Source organism: Pelobates fuscus, chromosome 7 (assembly GCF_036172605.1).
Source record: "Pelobates fuscus isolate aPelFus1 chromosome 7, aPelFus1.pri, whole genome shotgun sequence".
In the NCBI taxonomy this organism is placed as follows: domain Eukaryota; kingdom Metazoa; phylum Chordata; class Amphibia; order Anura; family Pelobatidae; genus Pelobates; species Pelobates fuscus.
Genome location: NC_086323.1, coordinates 66,896,693 through 66,922,502, shown reverse-complemented (window position 1 = coordinate 66,922,502; position 25,810 = coordinate 66,896,693). Strand labels below are relative to the sequence as shown.

Sequence of the window (25,810 nt, the reverse complement as noted above, 5' to 3'; positions counted from 1 at the left end):
AATGTAGTCAAGTTTTACCACTTTTAGGCAAAATTATGAATTTGTAAACAATTCAGAGTTTTTAGGAAATAAACATGAGACATTTTGATATAGGTGGAACTTAATTTACTGAAATCATATAACTATAAACATTCGAGGAAGTACCCAGTCTTTCCAAGGAGATCTGTTATCAACTGTGCTATTGTCATGGCCACTGATTAAATTATATTATGTTTTATAACAAGAGCAGAGGACAGAAGATAAAACGCCCAGTGAAAAATTGGCTGTGCAGTTTTTAAATATACATCAAGCAGAGCTCTCGGGTTTTTAAATAAAAAGGTATTTATTTAAAAAAAAAAAAATATATATATATATATATATATATATATATATATATATACACACACACACACAGTTTTAGGTCAAGACACAAATGATTGACATCTAAAACGAGAGAAACTTAAATATTTTCTTTTTGGTTAAATATTTTAATACTATATAGGCCATTAACCCCTTTGGTGCATCTTTCAGCAGGATAATGTACCCTGCAAAAAAATTTCTGGAATGGTTTGAGGAACATGACAAAAAGTTAAAGGTGTTCTCTTGGCCTTTAATTCCCCAGGTTGTAATCTGATTGAGCATCTGTTATTTCTACTGGAACAAGAAATCCGATCCATGGAAATCTCACCTTGCAAGACTTAAAAGAGTCTGCTGCTAATGTCTTGGTGCCAGCAGGGCCGGCGCGTTCTATAGGCTAAGTATGCGGCCGCCGAGAGTGCCTACTTAAGCGCCAGCAGTGGCTTAACTGCTTGTCTGGCCATACCCTCCACCCCCCATCAAGTGGGATTGATTATATATAGCAGGACGCGGTGGCCACGTTACCGGGCGCTAGGGAACACTTACTTGTAGACAAGCGCCTGGTAGAACATCAGTCCGGCATTCATTACAGCCTACTAAGTCAGGACCCTTGTCCCAGTCATTCACTAGCTCCCCCCTCCCCCTTGCCCTGTACGTGGGGACAAGGGGGTGGGAGAATAACAGGAAATGGGGTTTGGTAAAAAAGTGTTGGCCACCGGGCGCAGTAAAGAAGACAGGAATGAAGAGCAAAGTGCAATAAAGGTAAGAGAGAATGCACAGTGTGTTTCATAGAATGTGTGTCAGTATGTTTCAGTCAGTATTTTTGTGTATGTCAGTCTGCTTGGGTCTGTGTATGTATGGGACTGTGTGTGTGTGTGTGTGTGTATATGGGTCTGTGTGTGTGTGTGTATGGGTCAGTGTGCATGTCTTTATGAGTCAGTATGTCCGTGTGTGTATGCATCGGTCAGTTTATAGCTCAGCATGTGTCTGCATGGGTCAGTATGTGTGTGGGTCTCTGTGTGTATAGGTCAGCATATTTTTATGAGTCAGTGTGTGTCTGCATGGGTCAGTGTGTGTGTATGGGCAGGGCTGCCATCAGGGCATGACAACCATAATGGTTGTCATGGGACCAGCGGTCATGGGGGGCCCGGACTACTCTGGGAGTCCGAGCCCCACATTCCTTATGTGCACATATATATAGAAATTCTCCCTATATATCTGTGCACAGACGGCACCCTGCTACCTGTACATTGCAGAGGGGGGCCCAGCAGCACACTCTGTCTTCCTTTCCAGCTGCTCTCTGTCTAACTTGCCGATGTGCCACTGCCCACACAATAAAATTGGTTCCTGGTAGAACTGGGTGCCCCAAAAATATCTGTTTTATCCATTTATCATCAGACAAAATTTGGCCATTATTTTAATTTTGTTTTACAATATTTAAGGGCACCAAATTAGGAAGCTGTTTAGTAGATAGCTCCTTTTCTGTATCCTTATGGCAATCCCACAAGGATTAGGGCTATCTACTTAGAAGCTGAACGGCCAAAATTAGGAAAAGGAAGGGCTTTTCGGAATTTTCATCTTTCAGACAACTATAGTAAGTAAAACAAACTTAGTATATGAGGGAGATTAAATTCTACCTCCTGTGCTGCAAGTAGGGGTATGTCTACTAAACAGTGAGCAGCCAGTGACTGCTCACAGTTATAAAAAAAAAATTGCTAGCAACTGGACAGTTATTGCTGTTCAGTTCCTAATCCAATAAAAGGGGACCTGACATATGTACTTTATGCCCCCATGGTGGGGCTCCTATTCAAATAATTAATTGGGGGGGGGGGAGGGTATAGATTCATCTTGCTGCTGCCACCCATTGGAATCCTAAGTTCAGTCTATTGTTTCTTAAGACAGCCCCAAGCATTCTGATGACTGTCAGCACATTCAACAGGACTGGTAGCAATCTCTGTACACTATGAGTGTGTACTGGGCTACTGAGCTGGTGGCCCCACAGGTGAGCCAGTCCAACAACAGTGCTTGATTGGCATCGGACTGTCTGATTGCCCGGGCAATCAAACCCAGTGATGATTTGCCTTAGCTGTCAACAGTCAGTCTCTAAGAGCAACCAGCCTGGGGGACAATATACTAAATATTGTATTCTCGGGGTGTACGTAGTTAGTATAGGGTGTTTTAGAATTCGAGAAAAAAGCATAGTAACACTGCAACATTGGCTGGCTGGCTGTATATAGTACAATACAAATCTGGTGTCTTTACAGCAGTGAGAAAAACTTGGTTTCAATTTCCCACCGAAATGAAATGAGTGTGAGGAACAGAAAAATCTAGTAACCAGCAGATCTGGTAGAGGTTGGTGATTAAATAGAACATTTCAAAATGCTGTTGATTAAATGCCCTACTTTTTACAAACACCTTTATAAAGCAGTTTTGTACTCTGCTACTGAAGTTATAGTTTTACATAGCATACAAAATTTAGCTTCGGCATACTTTTGGTTTAGCTTTAAAACCCTATTTCACCCCTTGCAATATTTGTCCTATAACTTTCAAAAAGGCCTTAGTCACAAACACAACGAATCGCAGGAGTCTTGCTCACACAGAGTAGCAGATTTAAATGGTTTTGCTAAGCACATCACAATTTTGCATGACTGCAGACAAATTAGTACACAGAATAACGTGCGCCTACTCTCAGCTCTAAGAACTGCAGCTATTTGAAGAAAAAATGTTTTAAACAAAACTGCTATAGCTAAGACAACTACTCAGATCTCTCAATCAGGCAGTGTGTTCAAGCAGCTCACACAATTTAGACTTCAATAAAAAGATAGGATTTCTAGCGCCTGTTCAAAGTCTACGTAGCAGCTCGGATTTCCCAAGCCAGAGTCTCTTCTTTCTGGACATAGGTAGATATAGAAAGGGAACTCCCTTTCACAATTTAGACTGCGCTGTCTCTCCAGACAGAAGAGAGCTGAGCCACATTGTGTTATTCTATGATAAATAGCCACACATAGCCTTTTCATTAAACAGTGAACTTTACTATGTGTAAACCAATAGCAGTTGCAGTACGCCTGATAAAGATTCTTAGCGTACTTGCATTCATCCGATGGGATCGGTGGAACTGTTCTTTGGGAAAAAAACACTACAAACAAAAGAGACACTACAAACAAAACAAAAAAACACTACAAAACAAAAATGTAATGCTCTTAGTAGGAGCATATTTCACTGATGTGGAATGCATATATCTATTTTGCCCCATAGTTTCCCTTTAATATTTTATTTACACAAAGATTAGTCATACAGACAAGAAGGCTTGGTTAGAGATACAAATATAAGCTAATACGGCTAATCCAATATATATATATATATATATATATATATATATATAGAGAGAGAGAGAGAGAGAGAGAGAGAGAGAGAGAGAGAGAGAGAGAGAGAGAGAGAGAGAGAAAATCCAAGTAGATGGCTGCACTCACGGTTTTGTAAAAGTCCAAAGTTTATTGAAGAACGATTGATTAAAATATCTGCGATCAACTGTTGCGGTCACCGGCCCGCCGAGCCTCACGGTCGTGCCCGACCGGCACGACCGCTCCGACTACACGAGCTTACCTACTCGTCGGCGAGCCGGGAACCGCGCGTGTAGTTCTTCCGGGCATCACGCCCGAATCCAATATGGCGCCGACCACGTGGTCGCGTCTATGGATAGCCCCGCCCCCGAGAATTATACTAACGTGTGCGTGACGTCACGACGTCAACGCACACGCACGTTCTGGGGTCAGAGGTCGCCCTCTGACCAATCATAGCTTAGAGAGGGGTATTTAAACCCCTAATTCACCCTAGTACTTTGCCATGTCGTGGTTTCAGTTTCCTGGTTTCCTGAAAGTGCTAGTTTCGTGTTTCTGATTTCCTGGTATCCTGATCCTTGGCGTTTCCCTGGTTATTCTGATCTCTGGTTTCCCTGACTTGGCTTGTCTTATCGGTATTGAGTATTTTCTGGCTTCCTTGACCTCGGCTTTCCCTTTGACCATTCTCTGTCTCTAGCGTATTAGTCCGGCCATTCTAAGGTCCGGTTTACGCTCTGTCCTGTTATTTTTCCTTTTCTGACTTATGTATATGTTTACATAGATTCTGCGTGCTGGACCACATTACTAGTCGTGACATTACGACATGGCCATGGATCCTGCAGAACTATGCAAACATATGATCGCCTGTGAAAATAGGGTGGAGGATATGGACCACAGGTTAGACCAATTTGCTAAGGCATTTCAGACCTTGCTCCAGAGGACTGCCTATTTAGAGGTCCCTCCTGTACCACCTGTGGTTCCGCCACCTGTAGTGGTTCCCGTACCACATAAACCACCGTCCATAACTTTGTCACCGCCCCCTCGTTATGGAGGTGATTCTAAGGAATTTAGAGGTTTTTTAAACCAAATAGAATACCACTTTGAGGCCTCCCCAGGTTCATTCCCAACAGATAGATCTAAAATAGGCTATCTGATGAACCAATTAACTGGAAAAGCCTTGACTTGGGCTAACCCCTTATGGGAAAGTGGTGACGCAATAGCCCGTGATTACAGTACCTTTCTTACGGCCTTTAAGGCTACATTTGAACCTAAAGGCAGGGAGAAGAACGCCTTATGAGAATCAGGCAAGGCAGTCGTTCTGTAGCCGATTATGCAATAGAGTTCAGGACATTAGCGTCTGAGGTTGATTGGACCAATAGCGGTCTGGTGGCTGCTTTCTCTGAAGGTTTAGCTGAGAATATACAAGATGAAACTGCAGCTAGAGACCTTCCGGTTAGTCTTATTGAGTTTATTGCCTACATGATAAACATTGATAACCGGCTCAGAGAGAGAGAGAAAAACAAACAACGTAACAGATGTTCTAATTTGTCCATAGCTCCTCGTTTCTCTAACCCAGTGGTGAGTAGCCAAACGCCTCTTCCAGAACCTGAACCCATGCAATTGGGTAGCGCTAAACTCACTGAGGCAGAGAGACAACACAGACATAACGAGGGGTTATGTATGTATTGTGGCAAGAAGGGACATCTAAGATCGTCATGCCCGGTTCGGCCGGAAAACTTGCACACCTAAGGCACGTACGGGGACCGACCTTAGGTGTGATGTATATGTCCCCTAAATTGACTAAGAACCGTTTCCTGGTCAAAGTAACCTTATCTTTCGAGAACACTACTGTTCAGTGTGAGGCTATGATTGACTCTGGGGCAGCGGAGAATTTCCTAGACAAAGAGTTCTCTGCTAAACATCTCCTGCCCTTAAGACATAAAGAGAAACCTATAGCAGTCGAGGCCATTGATGGAAGGCCTCTTACCCAGCCTTTCATCACACACGAAACTCTGCCAATCACTGTTTCAGTGGGTATTCTCCACTCTGAAGAAATTACCTTTCAAATCATATCTTCACCTACAGTTCCGATAATACTCGGTTTCCCTTGGCTCCTGAAACACAATCCACGTTTGGATTGGATTGAAGGAGAGATTGTGAGTTGGGGTGAGAGATGCAAAGGTGTTTGCTTTAAGCAAATCCCACAACCTATTGGCACCATTAATGTTCCTGTTACACCTCCCTTGACCACACAAATTCCACAGCAGTATATGGATTTGAAAGAGGTATTTAACAAGGTCCAGTCAGAAGGGTTACCTCCTCATAGACCTTATGACTGTACTATAAACTTATTACCAGGGACTATGCCTCCCAAGGGAGGAGTCTATGCCTTGTCCCCCCAGGAAAATCTTTGTTTGGAGGAATATATTAAGGATGCTCTCAGAAAGGGTCATATCCGTAGGTCCTCCTCACCAGCTGGGGCTGGATTCTTCTTTGTCTCTAAAAAAGATGGAGACCTACGCCCTTGTATTGATTATAGGGGTTTGAATAGGATTACCATAAAAAATGCCTACCCTATTCCCCTTATATCAGAGCTATTCGACAGATTAAAGGGAGCTCGAGTCTTTACCAAGCTCGATCTCCGAAGTGCCTACAATCTAGTCAGAATTAAGGACGGTCACGAATGGAAGACCGCATTTAACACCAGAATGGGACATTACGAATACCTGGTTATGCCGTTTGGATTATGTAACGCTCCAGCGGTATTCCAGGATTTTATCAACGATGTCCTAAGAGAGTACCTTCACATGTTCGTTCTAGTGTATTTGGACGACATTCTCATCTATTCCCCAGACCTAGAGACACATCACGAACATGTGAGAATTGTACTGAAAACCCTGTTACAGAACGGCCTTTACTGTAAACTGGAGAAATGCCAGTTTGACCAAACAGAGATACAATTCCTTGGATACGTTATATCTCCGTCTGGTTTCCAGATGGATCCTCGTAAACTGGAGGCAGTCTTACAGTGGCCATTACCCAAGGGCCTTAAAGCTACTCAACGCTTTATAGGTTTTGCGAATTACTACCGCAAATTCATAAGGGGATTTTCCTCCGTGATTTCCCCTATAACCAATTTAACAAAAAAAGGAGCAAATTGTATATCTTGGCCCAAAGAAGCAAGAGAGGCATTTGAACGATTAAAATCTTTATTTTCCTCAGCACCTGTCCTGACCCATCCTGATCCATCCAAACCATTTATCCTAGAGGTGGATGCATCAGAGACAGGAGTTGGAGCCATTCTGTCTCAAAGAGAGAGTCCTGATACGCCTTTACATCCCTGTGGATTTTACTCTCGCAAACTCACACCTGCAGAGAGGAATTACGACATAGGGAATAGGGAACTTTTGGCCATTGTACTTGCCCTTAAGGAATGGAGGCATCTCTTGGAAGGTTCCAAAGAGCCACTTTTGATCTTTACTGATCATAAGAATTTGGCTTATATTGGGGACGCTAAGAGACTGTCCTCTCGTCAGGCTAGGTGGTCATTGTTCCTCTCCCGATTCAATTTCGTAATTACATACAGACCTGGTACTAAAAACACCAAGGCAGATGCACTTTCTCGGCAATTTGAGACAGATGAAGTTCCAGAACAGGTGATATATCCTATTGTACCTCCTGAATGCCTCATTGCCACTACAGTTTCCGAAGTGTCTTCTCCACTCTTCTGTGCCATAATAGCAGATCAAACTCAGGCACCTGTGGGAAAACCTCCGGACAAACTGTATGTGTCACCTCAGTTTCAAAAGAAGGTACTAGATTTGTTCCATGACAGCCTCACAGCGGGCCATCCTGGAGTCCATAAAACTCTCTCTGCCATCTCCAGGAGATTTTGGTGGCCTGCTCTTAGAAACGATGTCAAAGATTATGTTGGGGCATGTCAAATATGTGCTGTTTCTAAAGTTCCTCCCAGGTCACCTCCTGGACTATTACAACCACTGCCCATACCTAGTGCTCCATGGACCCACTTGGCCATGGATTTCATTGTGGATCTACCCAGTTCAAACGGGTTTAATACAGTCCTTATGGTCATTGATAGATTCACGAAGATGGCACATTTCGTCCCACTTAAAAAATTACCATCTGCTCAAGATCTAGTTCAAATATTCTTGAGAGAGATCTTTCGGTTGCACGGTGTACCCAAAAGCATAGTATCTGACAGAGGTACCCAGTTTGTTTCTAGGTTTTGGCGTTCCTTTTGCAAACAATTGGGCGTCGAACTCTCCTTTTCGTCAGCATATCACCCTCAAACAAATGGAGCAGCAGAGAGGGCGAATCAGTCTTTAGAAGCCTATTTACGTTGCTTTATAAATGCCAATCAATCTAACTGGTACGAGCTCTTACCCATGGCTGAGTTCGCCAGAAACAACGCCACTCATGAATCTTCTAATCACAGTCCATTCTTTGTTAATCAGGGTTATCACCCCACTGTTTTTCCTTCTGCATTCTCAGACACAGAAATCCCCGCTTTGAACACCCGTTTAGATTCGATTCATGATACTTGGGATTCCGTCCATTCAGCTCTGCAAAAAGCCTCATTACGAGCGAAGGTCCAAGCTGACAAGAAACGGGGCGCTAATCCTGTCTATATTCCAGGTGACAGGGTGTGGCTCTCCACAAGACATATCAAGCTTAAGGTCCCGTCCATGAAATTTGCCCCTCGGTACATTGGTCCCTTTCGAGTTACCCAACGTATTAATCCAGTGACCTATACTTTGGCACTACCGGCTCATATGAGAATAGCGAATACTTTCCATGTGTCTCTGCTCAAGCCCCTTACTTGCAATCGCTACACAAGGGTATCCACTCCTCCTCCGCCCTTGGTAGTGGGTGATCAAGAGGAATACGAAGTCCGTTCTATCATGGACTCCAAATTATCCAGAGGTGTCTTGTCCTATCTCGTTGACTGGAAGGGTTATGGTCCCGAGGAACGTTGTTGGGTTCCTGCTGACCGGGTCCATGCGCCCCGTCTTATCCGGTCATTTCACAACCGCTTTCCTCTTAAGCCGGGTCCTTCCCGCTCGGTGCGCGGTCTTCGAGTGGGGGGTACTGTTGCGGTCACCGGCCCGCCGAGCCTCACGGTCGTGCCCGACCGGCACGACCGCTCCGACTACACGAGCTTACCTGCTCGTCGGCGAGCCGGGAACCGCGCGTGTAGTTCTTCCGGGCATCACGCCCGAATCCAATATGGCGCCGACCACGTGGTCGCGTCTATGGATAGCCCCGCCCCCGAGAATTATACTAACGTGTGCGTGACGTCACGACGTCAACGCACACGCACGTTCTGGGGTCAGAGGTCGCCCTCTGACCAATCATAGCTTAGAGAGGGGTATTTAAACCCCTAATTCACCCTAGTACTTTGCCATGTCGTGGTTTCAGTTTCCTGGTTTCCTGAAAGTGCTAGTTTCGTGTTTCTGATTTCCTGGTATCCTGATCCTTGGCGTTTCCCTGGTTATTCTGATCTCTGGTTTCCCTGACTTGGCTTGTCTTATCGGTATTGAGTATTTTCTGGCTTCCTTGACCTCGGCTTTCCCTTTGACCATTCTCTGTCTCTAGCGTATTAGTCCGGCCATTCTAAGGTCCGGTTTACGCTCTGTCCTGTTATTTTTCCTTTTCTGACTTATGTATATGTTTACATAGATTCTGCGTGCTGGACCACATTACTAGTCGTGACATCAACGTTTCAGTCCTGCTTGGAGGACTTTCATCAGGATCCTGATGAAAGCCCTCCCTCCAAGCAGGACTGAAACGTTGATCGCAGATAGAAAAAAAATATAGAAAAGGCCAGTCAATAACGAGGACAGAGCAGGGGGTAACCCTAATAGTGGATTTGGACAAAAGAGAGAAGTCTGTCCTATGGAATATATAAATCGCAACGTATACAATAGGTGAAGAACAGTTAAAATACCCTTTAATAAAACGGGGTAAAAATCGTGAGACCTAATTTAACGAAAAAGGTAAAGAGGAGAGTGTAGAGACACACACGAAAAGGAAAAATTGGTGTGTCAAATAGTAACTAAATAATAGCTGTAACTACTGTTGGTGCCCTAATGTCATAAAGCTAGCCCAGTACTGTTAGTGCCGCACTAAGTCAATATGCTGGTAGTTAGTACCACAGAGGTAGCTGTTGCTCGGTGTACTGACATGTAATAGTGACCAACAATTGGTATGGCAGATGACAGTAAGGGATACCAAATATCTCGTGGTTATGATAGTAGTATACGTGTGTTTATTTAGATACAGCAATACCGATATCTTGCACAAAGAGTCAGTATGTCCCCAACACAGTCTCAGTTGGAGAGTAGGAAAGCCATGTATTGGCATAAAAAGTGCCACCGACCAATCTTTTCACTTGACCCACTGGTAACTGAAGTTTATTCTCTAGGACATACAATCCTAATGGGCAGTATAAGTGAGGAAAGATTAGCCGGGTATCGGTTTTGTGGAGGGAGTGAGCCGTATGCCGACTGGAGGGATGTCTAATCCCAGTGTGCCTCCCTCCGAGTGTGAACATACATACCCATAAAAAATATTGTAAATATAGTTTAGGGTCGAGAATATTACCTATGGTTTGCTGATGTTAGGCAAACCGTACGGGTAATTGGTTTCTAGTATCAAAGGTTGGTCTCGTTTCTTAGGCTAACTTGTTGTGACCTATGGTTGCCGATGTCAGGAAAACCAAGGTAGTCACAAAGTGGTAAGGTCGAGACAGAAAGACTATCCTTGCCCCGCTGCCTTCCTATAGTTGGCTATGGTTGCCAGTATTTGGTAATCAATAGAAGATACCTAGTAGCCCCCTATTATATGTTTATATTACTGTAAGATAAACAGAAAGTTTAAGTACATGGAGGGTAGAATGGTGCCTTCATGGGTACCAGGTATAGTAAAGCAGTAGGAGACAGGGAAGAAGGAAGGGTATGTAGTCACTGCCTAATAGTTCCTTTTCAAGATTTAAAACATAATAATAATATTGTTATTATTAAGTAGTATCCTAATGGATACTTCAGGTTACTGTTCGTCCGGAGCCCAATTGGGCATCCCGTACATGTCGGGTAATAAGCCGGGATGCTGGACAATAGTAAGGATATCGCTAGAGTGCAAGGTTCTGGTCAGCCAAGAGAATTTCGTAGCAATGTCCGAGGAGTAAGGGTAACCTTAAGGTGACCGGGTTAGTGTCAGACCCGGGACCGATAATAGGTGCCACACTTCAGCCCGACGCGCGTTTCGCCTGTTGTGTAAGGAGGCTCATCAGGGGGAAAAGTCTTCCCTGATTCATCAGGTTTAAAAAGCCCGCTCCCAAATCCTATTGGTTATTGCAGATAGGGAAAGGAGGGGCCAAATTACGGTGGTCCATGGGGCACAAAGTAGTGCTAATTGCGAAATTCGCAATAGGAGTCTGTACGGTAGAAATCTCCAGTAGATGAGTTTGTAGCCAACTTTATCCTTACGGGAAATATGAGAGTTGATCAGAGTTGCGCTAGGTCCATGGGGGATAGTACAATGCCCACTGTGTTTAACGCAGAAAGGAGTAAGACGAAAATGGAAAATTAAAATAAAGTCAATTAAATTAATTTGAATTCAATTTAGACAGTTAATACCGGTCAACTGATCACATGACCTAAAGGCTTGTTGCCATAGATCCATAATGATAAAGCTTAGTGATCGTATAGTTGAGTGACGATCCTAAGTGAGCCTTGACGATTAAGATTGCAAGGGAATAAGATACTAGACCGGCAGTTTGGTTTCAATACTGTGACACAAGCTGGTAAGACCTTGTCAATAGGTTCCAGCATTTGGTTAATTGTCAACTGTAGTTGGTGTGACACATAACGCAGTCTAGTGGTCAGTCCCGGAGATGGTGATCCGAGACAGACTCTGGTGGTTTAGCCCTGTTAGTAGATCGTCAGGATTTTACATTCAGAGCGGCTGGAATCTAGGGATAAGACGCTAGAATGAGTAGACAGGTGAATGCTATGTACCGAGTTCTACAGAGAATCCCGGTTGTCAAGTATTAAATCGGGAATGGGTACCGATGGAAAAGCGAACAAGGGTAAGCTAGTTGTTAGTAGTAGTTCCCCCTAATTACGCAGATTAGTAGATTGTAGTAAAACAGGTCCCTGAGGTGGAATAATGATCCCAAAGGTACATCCCCTTTAGTGTATGAATGGGGTATAGTTGAACTCCTCATTCAAGCCGAGAGGGGATAATGTCTTGAAGGAAAAAATCCACTGGGACTCTTTTCGTAACAATGCTTTATTGAAGTCGCCCTTTCTGGGGTTAGGGAGCAATTTCTCTATTGCTTGAAATTTGAGATTGTCAGGTTTACCCTCATGAAAGTTTTGAATGTGACGAGCCACCGGGGTTGGAGTTACCCTGTTGTTAATTGATGTAACATGCTGTAATATTCTCCGCCTAAATTGTTGGAAAGTTTTCCCAATGTACTGGGTACCGCAGCTACAGGTGATTAGATATATAATTCTGGTAGTACTGCAATTTACCAGGGCATTAGTCTCTACCGTATAGTTAGTCTGGGTGGAGGTGGTAGACTTAGAGGGTAGAATGTACTGGCAGGCCTTGCAATGTCCGCATCTATATGTTCCTTTAGTCACTGATAGCCAGTTTGTGGTTGGCAGAGGGGATGCTAGATGGCTCCGGACAAGTTGATCTTGCAGATTGCAAGGCCTGCGTGCTGTGATTGAGGGATACTTTGGTAACAATTCGGAGAGTACAGGGTTATGGAGAAGTATTGGCCAGTTGGTTTGCAAAATTTTGGACATTGGTCCCCAACCTTGATCGTAGGTGGCGATACACCGTGGGGCCTTGGATTCTTGTCTTCGTATGGTAGGTGATAGGGTTGAAGCTCTGTCCAACAGGCAAACCCGATGGAAGGCCTTTTTCAGAACCCGATTGGGGTAGCCTAGTTCCTTAAAACGAGATCTTAGGATTTGGCATTCTTTATGAAACGTATGGTCTACTGAGCAGTTCCTTCTAGCCCGCAGGTACTGGCCGTATGGGATCGAGGCCTTCAATTTGAACGGGTGATGGCTGTCCCAGTGGAGAAGGCTGTTGGTGGAGGTAGCCTTCCTAAATAGTTCTGTTTCTATGGTCCCATCCATTAGTAACAGGATCTTTAGGTCCAAAAAGACCAGCTCGTGTTCGTCTATAACATAAGTTAGCTTCAGGTTGATGTCATTTGCGTTCAGGTCCTTGACAAATTCCTGAAACATGGGGACGGATCCTGCCCACATAATTAAGAGGTCATCTATGTACCTATGCCAACTTAAAACAAATTCACGGAAGTGGTCAAAACGGGGTGAGGAGACAATACACTGCTCCCACCATCCCAGGAATAAGTTGGCATAGGTAGGTGCGCAAGCCGTCCCCATGGCAGTCCCAGAGATCTGTAGGTAGTGTTGGCCATTAAAGACAAAGTAGTTGTGAGTTAATATGAAAACTGTCAAGTTCTGTAGCATCAGCAGGGTGGATTTCGTATCCTACAGGACTTGACAGTCCCACCGTATACCCAGTTGGCCAGTCTTGACGTTGTTGCATTATATACCAACATCCCCCATGACAAAGGCCTCAGGGCTTGCAGGTTCTTCCTGGAGAACACTGCCTATAGCAACCTTCAGACTGAGTTTATTCTAACCCTACTTGAATTCATATTAACTCACAACTACTTTGTCTTTAATGGCCAACACTACCTACAGATCTCTGGGACTGCCATGGGGACGGCTTGCGCACCTACCTATGCCAACTTATTCCTGGGATGGTGGGAGCAGTGTATTGTCTCCTCACCCCGTTTTGACCACTTCCGTGAATTTGTTTTAAGTTGGCATAGGTACATAGATGACCTCTTAATTATGTGGGCAGGATCCGTCCCCATGTTTCAGGAATTTGTCAAGGACCTGAACGCAAATGACATCAACCTGAAGCTAACTTATGTTATAGACGAACACGAGCTGGTCTTTTTGGACCTAAAGATCCTGTTACTAATGGATGGGACCATAGAAACAGAACTATTTAGGAAGGCTACCTCCACCAACAGCCTTCTCCACTGGGACAGCCATCACCCGTTCAAATTGAAGGCCTCGATCCCATACGGCCAGTACCTGCGGGCTAGAAGGAACTGCTCAGTAGACCATACGTTTCATAAAGAATGCCAAATCCTAAGATCTCGTTTTAAGGAACTAGGCTACCCCAATCGGGTTCTGAAAAAGGCCTTCCATCGGGTTTGCCTGTTGGACAGAGCTTCAACCCTATCACCTACCATACGAAGACAAGAATCCAAGGCCCCACGGTGTATCGCCACCTACGATCAAGGTTGGGGACCAATGTCCAAAATTTTGCAAACCAACTGGCCAATACTTCTCCATAACCCTGTACTCTCCGAATTGTTACCAAAGTATCCCTCAATCACAGCACGCAGGCCTTGCAATCTGCAAGATCAACTTGTCCGGAGCCATCTAGCATCCCCTCTGCCAACCACAAACTGGCTATCAGTGACTAAAGGAACATATAGATGCGGACATTGCAAGGCCTGCCAGTACATTCTACCCTCTAAGTCTACCACCTCCACCCAGACTAACTATACGGTAGAGACTAATGCCCTGGTAAATTGCAGTACTACCAGAATTATATATCTAATCACCTGTAGCTGCGGTACCCAGTACATTGGGAAAACTTTCCAACAATTTAGGCGGAGAATATTACAGCATGTTACATCAATTAACAACAGGGTAACTCCAACCCCGGTGGCTCGTCACATTCAAAACTTTCATGAGGGTAAACCTGACAATCTCAAATTTCAAGCAATAGAGAAATTGCTCCCTAACCCCAGAAAGGGCGACTTCAATAAAGCATTGTTACGAAAAGAGTCCCAGTGGATTTTTTCCTTCAAGACATTATCCCCTCTCGGCTTGAATGAGGAGTTCAACTATACCCCATTCATACACTAAAGGGGATGTACCTTTGGGATCATTATTCCACCTCAGGGACCTGTTTTACTACAATCTACTAATCTGCGTAATTAGGGGGAACTACTACTAACAACTAGCTTACCCTTGTTCGCTTTTCCATCGGTACCCATTCCCGATTTAATACTTGACAACCGGGATTCTCTGTAGAACTCGGTACATAGCATTCACCTGTCTACTCATTCTAGCGTCTTATCCCTAGATTCCAGCCGCTCTGAATGTAAAATCCTGACGATCTACTAACAGGGCTAAACCACCAGAGTCTGTCTCGGATCACCATCTCCGGGACTGACCACTAGACTGCGTTATGTGTCACACCAACTACAGTTGACAATTAACCAAATGCTGGAACCTATTGACAAGGTCTTACCAGCTTGTGTCACAGTATTGAAACCAAACTGCCGGTCTAGTATCTTATTCCCTTGCAATCTTAATCGTCAAGGCTCACTTAGGATCGTCACTCAACTATACGATCACTAAGCTTTATCATTATGGATCTATGGCAACAAGCCTTTAGGTCATGTGATCAGTTGACCGGTATTAACTGTCTAAATTGAATTCAAATTAATTTAATTGACTTTATTTTAATTTTCCATTTTCGTCTTACTCCTTTCTGCGTTAAACACAGTGGGCATTGTACTATCCCCCATGGACCTAGCGCAACTCTGATCAACTCTCATATTTCCCGTAAGGATAAAGTTGGCTACAAACTCATCTACTGGAGATTTCTACCGTACAGACTCCTATTGCGAATTTCGCAATTAGCACTACTTTGTGCCCCATGGACCACCGTAATTTGGCCCCTCCTTTCCCTATCTGCAATAACCAATAGGATTTGGGAGCGGGCTTTTTAAACCTGATGAATCAGGGAAGACTTTTCCCCCTGATGAGCCTCCTTACACAACAGGCGAAACGCGCGTCGGGCTGAAGTGTGGCACCTATTATCGGTCCCGGGTCTGACACTAACCCGGTCACCTTAAGGTTACCCTTACTCCTCGGACATTGCTACGAAATTCTCTTGGCTGACCAGAACCTTGCACTCTAGCGATATCCTTACTATTGTCCAGCATCCCGGCTTATTACCCGACATGTACGGGATGCCCAATTGGGCTCCGGACGAACAGTAACCTGAAGTATCCATTAGGATACTACTTAATAATAACAATATTATTATTATGTTTTAAATCTTGAAAAGGAACTATTAGGCAGTGACTACATACCCTTCCTTCTTCCCTGTCTCCTACTGCTTTACTATACCTGGTACCCATGAAGGCACCATTCTACCCTCCATGTACTTAAACTTTCTGTTTATCTTACAGTAATATAAACATATAATAGGGGGCTACTAGGTATCTTCTATTGATTACCAAATACTGGCAACCATAGCCAACTATAGGAAGGCAGCGGGGCAAGGATAGTCTTTCTGTCTCGACCTTACCACTTTGTGACTACCTTGGTTTTCCTGACATCGGCAACCATAGGTCACAACAAGTTAGCCTAAGAAACGAGACCAACCTTTGATACTAGAAACCAATTACCCGTACGGTTTGCCTAACATCAGCAAACCATAGGTAATATTCTCGACCCTAAACTATATTTACAATATTTTTTATGGGTATGTATGTTCACACTCGGAGGGAGGCACACTGGGATTAGACATCCCTCCAGTCGGCATACGGCTCACTCCCTCCACAAAACCGATACCCGGCTAATCTTTCCTCACTTATACTGCCCATTAGGATTGTATGTCCTAGAGAATAAACTTCAGTTACCAGTGGGTCAAGTGAAAAGATTGGTCGGTGGCACTTTTTATGCCAATACATGGCTTTCCTACTCTCCAACTGAGACTGTGTTGGGGACATACTGACTCTTTGTGCAAGATATCGGTATTGCTGTATCTAAATAAACACACGTATACTACTATCATAACCACGAGATATTTGGTATCCCTTACTGTCATCTGCCATACCAATTGTTGGTCACTATTACATGTCAGTACACCGAGCAACAGCTACCTCTGTGGTACTAACTACCAGCATATTGACTTAGTGCGGCACTAACAGTACTGGGCTAGCTTTATGACATTAGGGCACCAACAGTAGTTACAGCTATTATTTAGTTACTATTTGACACACCAATTTTTCCTTTTCGTGTGTGTCTCTACACTCTCCTCTTTACCTTTTTCGTTAAATTAGGTCTCACGATTTTTACCCCGTTTTATTAAAGGGTATTTTAACTGTTCTTCACCTATTGTATACGTTGCGATTTATATATTCCATAGGACAGACTTCTCTCTTTTGTTGATCGCAGATATTTTAATCAATCGTTCTTCAATAAACTTTGGACTTTTACAAAACCGTGAGTGCAGCCATCTACTTGGATTTTCTGGATAAACTAGCTATTTTTGGCTGGCACCCGGTCACTAAGGGATGCATTAGCGTGAGTGCAGGAATTATTTTGTTATATATATATATATATATATTACAATCCTGAAGCTGGTGTACAGATAGCGCTCGCAGGACTTATTCAAAATGTACATATTTTAACTTTTATTAGCTCAAAATTGAAATACCAATCTTTGTGTTTTACAAATAAAACTTTCATCTGGATCATGAGGAAAGTTTTATCTGCAAACCTGAAACATAGATATTTTATTTTTGAGCTAATACAAGTTAAAATGTGTACATTTTGAATTGTCCTTCGTGAACGACCTTACAAAAATAGATTTCTGAGATGTCTTCAGTAACGGTTTATGCTTTGTAATAATTGTATTTATAGGTAGCCTTGAATGCAGTGTACATTATAATCTATGACACATTGAATAGATTGTTATGAACATTTTATCTGTATATTTAGGCCTGGATCTTATGGTTTTGAAACAATGTATATTTTGTTTTACTGTAACAAATAATTATACAATATTAAACACAATCCCAAAGGGAACAATGCATAATTTTGTGCATTTTACAGAAAAGGGGCCCCCAAATACATTGTATACAATGCTACACTTCTAAATGTATTTGGGGGCCCCTTTTCTGTAAAATGCACAAAATTATGCATTGTTCCCTTTGGGATTGTGTTTAGTATTGTATAATTTTACATATATATATATATATATATATATATATATATATATATATATATATATATATTTGTGGTTGGTTAATATCGTATAGTGAAATACCTTGTGATTGGAATTAAGCAGGTGTGGTGTGCCGGAACCGACGTAGGGGGTAGGCCTGTAAAAGAGGGCCTCCCCAAATTAATTGTATAAGAGGGAGAGGTGGGTGGGGTGAACAGCGTGCGTACGCAAGGTGGGAAGGGGGGAGTAGCGTTTATATAGGAACGCTTAACTCCTCCCACAAATACAGGCCTTACGGCCTTAAACTTGTGGTTGGTTAATATCGTATAGTGCAGGCATAGGCAACCTTCGGCTCTGCAGATGTTTTGGACTACACCTCCCATGATGCTTTGCCAGCATTATGTGTGTAAAATCATTATGGGGGATGTAGTCCACAACATCTGGAGAGCCGAAGGTTGCCTATCCCTGGTATAGTGAAATACCTTGTGATTGGAATTAAGTCGGTGTGGTGTGCCGGAACCGACGTAGGGGGTAGGCCTGTAAAAGAGGGCAAAAGGAAATGCAAGAAAACACACTTATTGCACTATAATTATCATATAAAATCAGTTTGCCTTACTTCTTATCCGTTAGGAATGTTCCTGTATAATGTAGCTGACTTCTAGTGACTAATTATGTGTACCGGCATACTGCTACTGGATGCCTTGCTTATTGAAAGGATGTGCTAAATAGGAGCCGGTGGTCCCAACCTACTCTAACGTCAGGATTATGAATGTAGAACCGTATTTAGAAGTAGTTAGGGAAAGATTAGTATGTCAAGTGTCTTGATTGCCTGGTTTGAATGTTGGCGTGACATGATGTAGTGTTTGTACCTACTTAAATCTTCCTTGAGGAGACATGATTTGCCAGTCTGATTAGTTGTGATCGTGGAGTTGTAGGGTTCCGGAACCCTTGTACGGTTGCAGGCACATAGATTTAAGACCTGGTTGTGTGGGGATACTGCCCACAATTCCCATCTGTGGACGTACGTTACTGTAGAGTGATAAACCAATATTATCTTTGATATTTTAAGACGGGGTATGGTTTGAAAGGTTGTCAGAACGTGTTATTGTATGTCAGTTCGGTATAGTGCAATCGTGTTGTATGAAGGTTTGAATAAAAGGTGGCAAAAAAGCAGAATAGACTACAATTATACAGTATACCTGTGAACGTTGTGTACCACTGAGTCTTTTAATAATGTCACGTTCTGTCGTATGTATTCTTAGTGTAATTGAAAAACGCTATAGGCGATCACTTGTTGTCGAGTCCCAATAGCCGGGCGACCGAATTAGGATGTTAAAATGCAGATTATGAAATGCGGAAAGTAACCGTGATGACAAGGAATTGGGTGTTGTAAGTTGGGTGAGGTACTAGGCCAATTGACTCTTGACCAGGAATCCCTCATAGTTATGTGGATGCTTCCACCCAGGATAGTGGTTTAACTGTACAAATTGGGAGTTGGTCGGAACCAGGCGGATGAACTCATAAACCCAATTCGAGCTCTATTGACTCCCTCTACCTGGCCCAGACTGCAGTGCCGAAAGACGTTCTAATCCTGTTTCCGTCAGTCTGTGAACCATCTACCCAAAGGTGGAGAAGGTGAACGATTGTACTGAATATGTTGCGGACCGCCATGCAGTCGGCCTAACTGAGCCGGGCTGGTGTTCTCTAAGTTAGACAGACTATTATTGAAGGTCTGAAGCGTAGCCAGAATGGAGTTTAGGTCTCCTGTAATGTCTGATATTCCTCCTTGTGAGCTGGACGCCAAGACAGAATTGTCAGTGTCCAGCTCGGTGGTTGTGTTAGGGAGGGATGGTCCTTGTCCGATGTTGCCTTTTTAGGACATACTGAAAAAGAATATCACAACAACAATGAACTGATGAACAACAATACGGTTAAGCAATATAGAACTAGCTGGCTAACTAGTGCCGAAGCGAAAAGCTCTCTACCCCGTGACAAGTGAGGCCCTGCTAGTTGCCAAGCGGCTGGTGAGAGGCTCTACCTATGATTTGGGCGTGGGGCTCAAGCCACTAGCGTGGTGGCAGGGTGGCGGCCTCTCGGTGACAGTAAAAGATCAAAAACGTGTGGCCGTGTCAGGTGAGGCCCTAACTATAAACCAGATAGGTGGGTGAATGCGAGGCTCTAACTATGATTTGGGCCGAGTGGCGAAATCTCCGTGTTGAGATTGGGGGGTTGGCCTCGCGGGACCAGCTACATTGTACCACTAAGGCCAGCTCCTAACCCTAGATAGCCAGTTCTCTGACCCTAGACGGGGGCTTGATAAGGGGATAACGCAATGTGTTTGGAGAACCCAAGTTGTGGTTTGTGATAGGTACCTGGAGATTCCCAGTCGGAGAAAGAGAAAATGGGGGGGGGGGGGGGAGGAGGAGGAAGAAAGAAGAGGAAAGGAACTGTGGTCGAGGGAGAGGATAGAAAGAAAAGTATATGCAGTATAGCGCAGTTCTTGGAGATATAGCTGATAGTACAGTATACTTAGACCCTATTCCTGAAGGGAGATGTATGAAGGCATTATGCCAAGAAAACGAGGTAGTACCTGACGGAGAGAGGAGGGTGAAATTAGCAAGGTAGTGAGTAACAAAGCGATTGTTACGGATAGTGAGTATGAATGAACGTATGACGAGTTGTCGAGTGTAGCCGTGGCCTGACGAGGCAAGGCAGGAATCAAGCCCCCGCACCCCAAAACCCCATTGTGTAACAACGTGGCCTTGTCGAGGCAGTTGTTTGAAATGTGAACGAAAACTAATTTGTACCTGATAGAAACAGGCGACAATAGCGAACCAGTACCGTATTTTTCGCTCCATAAGACGCACCTCACCATAAGACGCACCTAGTTTTTAGAGGAAGAAACCCAGAAAACAATATATTCTGAACAAACTGTCCCATAGTGTTTCTTACTATGGGACAGTTTGTTCAGAATATTTTTTTTCTCCCCTGTCCCATAGTCTTCTCCCCCCCCCTCCCATAGTCTTCTCCCCCCCCCTCCCATAGTCTTCTCCCCCCCCCCCTCCCATAGTCTTCTCCCCCCCTCCCATAGTCTTCATCCCCCGCTCCCCATAGTCTTCATCCACCCCCCATAGTCTTCATTCCCCCTGCCCTCCCCATAGTCTTCATTCCCCCTCCCCTCCCCATAGTCTTCATCCCTCCTCCCCTCCTCATAGTCTTCATCCCTCCCCATAGTCTTCATCCCTCCCCATCCCTCCCCATAGTCTTCCCCCCCCTCCCCTCCCCATAGTCTTCCCCCCCTCCCCTCCCCATAGTCTTCACCCCCCCTCCCATAGTCTTCATCCCCCGCTCCCCCCCATAGTCTTCATCCCCCACCCCCCCATAGTCTTCATCCACCCCCCCCATAGTCTTCATCCCCCCTCCCCTCCCCATAGTCTTCATTCCCCCTCCCCTCCTCATAGTCTTCATCCCTCCCCATAGTCTTCATCCCCCCTCCCCTCCCCATAGTCTTCATCCCCCCCTCCCCTCCCCATAGTCTTCATCCCCCCTCCCCTATTCTCCTCTCCCATACTGTCCCCCTCCCCATGTCCCATAATTACTTACTTACCTGTCTTGTAGCGTTTCTCGGCAGCACAGGGCGCACCGCGGTACTGGAACTTGAATTTCATGTTCCGGTTTCCGGCGGGACTGAAAAGAAGTGCGCACTCAGCTCAGTGTGCGCACTTTCTTTCAGTCCCGGTTTCCGGCGGGACTGAAACGAAGTGCGCACACTGAGCTGAGTGCGCACTTCTTTTCAGTCCCGCCGGAAACCGGAACATGAAATTCAAGTTCCAGTACCGCGGTGCGCCCTGTGCTGCCGAGAAACGCTACAAGACAGGTAAGTAAACCTTCACATTCGCTCCATAAGACGCACAGACATTTCCCCTCACTAATTGAGGGGAAAAAAAGTGCGTCTTATGGAGCGAAAAATACGGTAATTTGTCTAAGGGTAGCAGATGACAATATGCAACAACAATAGTAATTGCAAAACTAATGTATAACTTGGCCGCCTGCTGATGATAGACACCCAAACATCTGAATATTAAAGGGAATTGTTTTCATCATTATTTTATTTGACATTTTTTTTATTTCTTTATTTTTATTGTGCAGGGATATTCACAAACATCACGCTCTGCCACAACAGCTAGGGCGTGTAGAGTGTCGACAATATTGTACATTGGTTCGGCATGGAAAAACGTTGCACATATTTTTATGTATATTATAATCGAGTAACAGAAGGTTGCCACCTATTTCGTGTTTGTAAAAAAATTAATAATAATAGAACGTTAAACTTCGCTGATAACTGTAGCATAACTGTCTTCTTTAATAAAACTGCGCAGTTGGTTTGGGTTATCTCTTAGTGGTTCTCGCTGTTTGCGCAACAGAGTATATTGCAGTAAGGTACTAAGACATATAGGGTTAGTGTTTGTTCTAAGCTGTATTTTGTGGAGACTGTGCTTGTAAAGACATAGCTAGGGTATATACTGTGTCGTGCTTAATTATAAACAGTAGACTACAGACAGTATGGTAGTGAGTGACATCTTGCATAGAGTGTTAACTTATGTGGACAGTTGCGTATACGGTCTAGTCCAAACCTGGTGAGGAGTGGCTACAGGTTTATGTACCCAGAGCCTGTCATTTGCGAGGCGGCTGCTAGACAATGTAAAGGCAGGCACGTTACAACATATGCGGATTGATCTGAAAAGTTACATGTCTTTGATTTGCGTCTCTGATGTTGTGCCACCCGGTGGGTTTTAAGACAAGATAAAACGTAAAACAAGTATGCCAGAGCCTATAATAAACATAACCTGACTCAGTGGCGTTGCTTAGTCTCAATTATAGTCCAGAGAGTGGGCTTGTGCTGCGTTGCTGCATTTGTGCCTGCGGGGGCACCTCTTGTCACCAGTGTAGACCATGGTATACGGTTAGGTCAAACATAATAACAGAAAATAACAGAAGATCAATTATATAGGTTAAGTTAAAACATTGCTTCTCTGTCTTATAGTGCTAACGCGGCTAGGGCGAGTAGTCATTCTAACAAGTGGGTATATTAAGTATGCATTAGATTCTGCTGATTATTTTGATATATAGTGATGTCGATCGTTAAGTATTTTCACTTGTTCTTCTTGTGAGGACAGGTGAGGTATATGTTTAGCTATGACACAATAGAAAAACAACGCCTAGGACAGCATGTGTACAGTGCTAGGGCTCAAAATTGTTTAGTGTGAGGCTGGCCGCCTAGGTAGGGAAGCAGACGATAGCACTTATAAAGCCTCCATATAGTGAAGGTGGAGCCCACTCTTAGATATTATAAATTGATGGCCACATAAGGGAAAATACTAGACATAACGTTGCTAACATAACTTCGGGGACCTGTTAAATGAGGCCCCTCTATTCATAGCATGGTGAAAGGGTTGAGACAATTATAAATGAAACAGCATGAGTAATTAACTTTGCAATGACAGGTTATTTGACATTTTTAGAAACCGTGGGCTGTTTAAATAAAATCAGGTGTAGATAGGATTTGGTAACAGGTCTGCCTTAAGTGGACCTTCCATGGAGCGCAGAACTATATAAAGTCATTTAACCCCTTAACCCCTTAAGGACCAAACTTCTGAAATAAAAGGGAATCATGACATGTCACACATGTCATGTGTCCTTAAGGGGTTAAGGACACATGACATGTGTGACATGTCATTATTCCCTTTTATTCCAGAAGTTTGGTCCTTAAGGGGTTAAGAGATCATCAACATCCTCCTTATCTCCTGGGTAAATATGTCTATTTAAGTCAAAGCACAAGAATGACAAAAACCTCACAGTAATAACCTTACAATTACAGTACAACTTATTTTACAATTACAGAGCCAGCCTCTAACTGAAACTGAGCTTCTACTTCTTAATGACACACATAATTAAAAATGTCAATCTCTGTTGATTGATTTGAGGGAACCAAATTTGATGAGTATGAGACTGGCTGCAGGAATCAATACGTGCATTGAACTAATTGCAGTAGGGGAACCACCTTTGACTTAAAAAACCATTAGTGGGGAGAGAAAAAAAAAAAGTACAACGGGATTGTGTATTGTCGAACGTCAAATAGCCCGAACGCGGCTATTTGCCGATTACCTGGTTTTCGTATTTAAGGTGGTTCGTTTAGGGGACCAAATTAGATGAATATGCACGAACGGAGGATCGGTGGCACGGAGAGGACGCCGAGACCGGAAGAGCGGTGGATGAGATTGGAAATTCAGCTGTCACGGAAGCGAGGTGAACAGCGTGCGTACGGCAAGGTAGGAAGGGGGCCTTACGGCCTTAAACATATATATATATATATATATATATATATATATAAAAATTTAAATAGCTTTACATTAAGTTCATGGCTATAGTTTTTGGTGTTAAGAGTACAAATATATATGTGTGTGTGTGTGTGTGTGTGTAGATAGATACACTAGAGAGATCAAAGATACAATGAAAATCAAAATTAAATAATTGTGCTGGCAATGTTTGAATTTGGCAATTTACACATCATATGGGTTTTTATTTTGTTAGGAATGTAATGAGAAGTGTAAACCCTAGCACCAAACTTATCTCCACTGCACGACTATGAATTATTATCAATTATTTCTGACACAGCCAACATTATTTTTATATCTATTTGCACTGAGACACGTGATATGTATTTAGAGATTAGAGTAAAGTCACACTAGTACGATCTGATAACAGAAATTGGGTGACTGGCATTGGAGCAGAAATCGTTATAAACCCTTCTCTTAAAGAAACACCCAGACTTACACTGCAAACCCAGCATCCCTAGAACTACCTAGCCTGCTAGAAAACATGATTAAGACAACCTTCCCCTTAAATTCCCATAGCAATTGGCAGCAAACAGAAAAAAACAGTTCGATTGCCAAATACCCAGGTATAGCATTTCAACAGATTGATGGGCAATGCAATTTGCCTGCAGCAGGGAAATAAAATATCTAAGAAGGGATCCCACACTATCTATGTAGGTAGGTAGGTAGGTAAACAGATTGTCTATACAGCAGCACAGGATCTGAGATTCCAATCAGCATCAAGTGATACACAACATTCTAACAATGCTGTATGTACATGGAGATCTGCAATACAAGTGCAGCACGTGGGAGCTCTCTCACACCTGCAGAGCAGTGAGCTATTTAGAACACAGACTTCCTGTTCGTAGGCTCAATGTGTGAAACTCTCTCATAACCCTTCTCGTGCCATGGCTTATTAAACTGATTAGATATGAGAGCATGCATTATCCATTGCTAACAGGAAATATCAGTCTGTGTGTATGGGGTGCAAAAACTATTGTTACAAGCTCTGCTTCGTGAGGGGTAGAGTGCTTTAGTGGGTTAATCCGCTTGTCTAGGGATAGGGTAAAATGTCTATTCTCAGAATGAGATGCTTGTTACCTGAGCTGAGCCAGCACGCTGCAGGTACCTCCTTTCATCCAGTGTCTTCTCTCTCTGTGCTCTCATCCACAGTGCCTGCTGTCTCTCTCTGTGCTCTCATCCACAGTGCCTGCTGTCTCTCTCTGTGCTCTCATCCACAGTGCCTGCTGTCTCTCTCTCTCTGTGCTCTCATCCACAGTGCCTGCTGTCTCTCTCTCTCTGTGCTCTCATCCACAGTGCCTGCTGTCTCTCTCTCTCTGTGCTCTCATCCACAGTGCCTGCTGTCTCTCTCTCTGTGCTCTCATCCACAGTGCCTGCTGTCTCTCTCTGTGCTCTCATCCACAGTGCCTGCTGTCTCTCTCTGTGCTCTCATCCACAGTGCCTGCTGTCTCTCTCTGTGCTCTCATCCACAGTGCCTGCTGTCTCTCTCTGTGCTCTCATCCACAGTGCCTGCTGTCTCTCTCTGTGCTCTCATCCACAGTGCCTGCTGTCTCTCTCTGTGCTCTCATCCACAGTGCCTGCTGTCTCTCTCTGTGCTCTCATCCACAGTGCCTGCTGTCTCTC

At 43.8% G+C, this 25,810-nt stretch overlaps 1 protein-coding gene across 1 annotated transcript in view; it reads right to left on the bottom strand.

Moving 5' to 3' along the window:
- The window catches only part of LRRC8D (leucine rich repeat containing 8 VRAC subunit D), a 107,509-nt gene extending 82,086 nt beyond the window's left edge, over nt 1–25,423 (bottom strand). The window contains exon 1 of the mRNA XM_063428369.1: nt 25,268–25,423. The gene's annotated coding sequence lies outside the window, so the exon portion shown is untranslated. The remainder of the gene's footprint in view (nt 1–25,267) is intronic.
- Nucleotides 25,424–25,810: the final 387 nt, after the last annotated feature.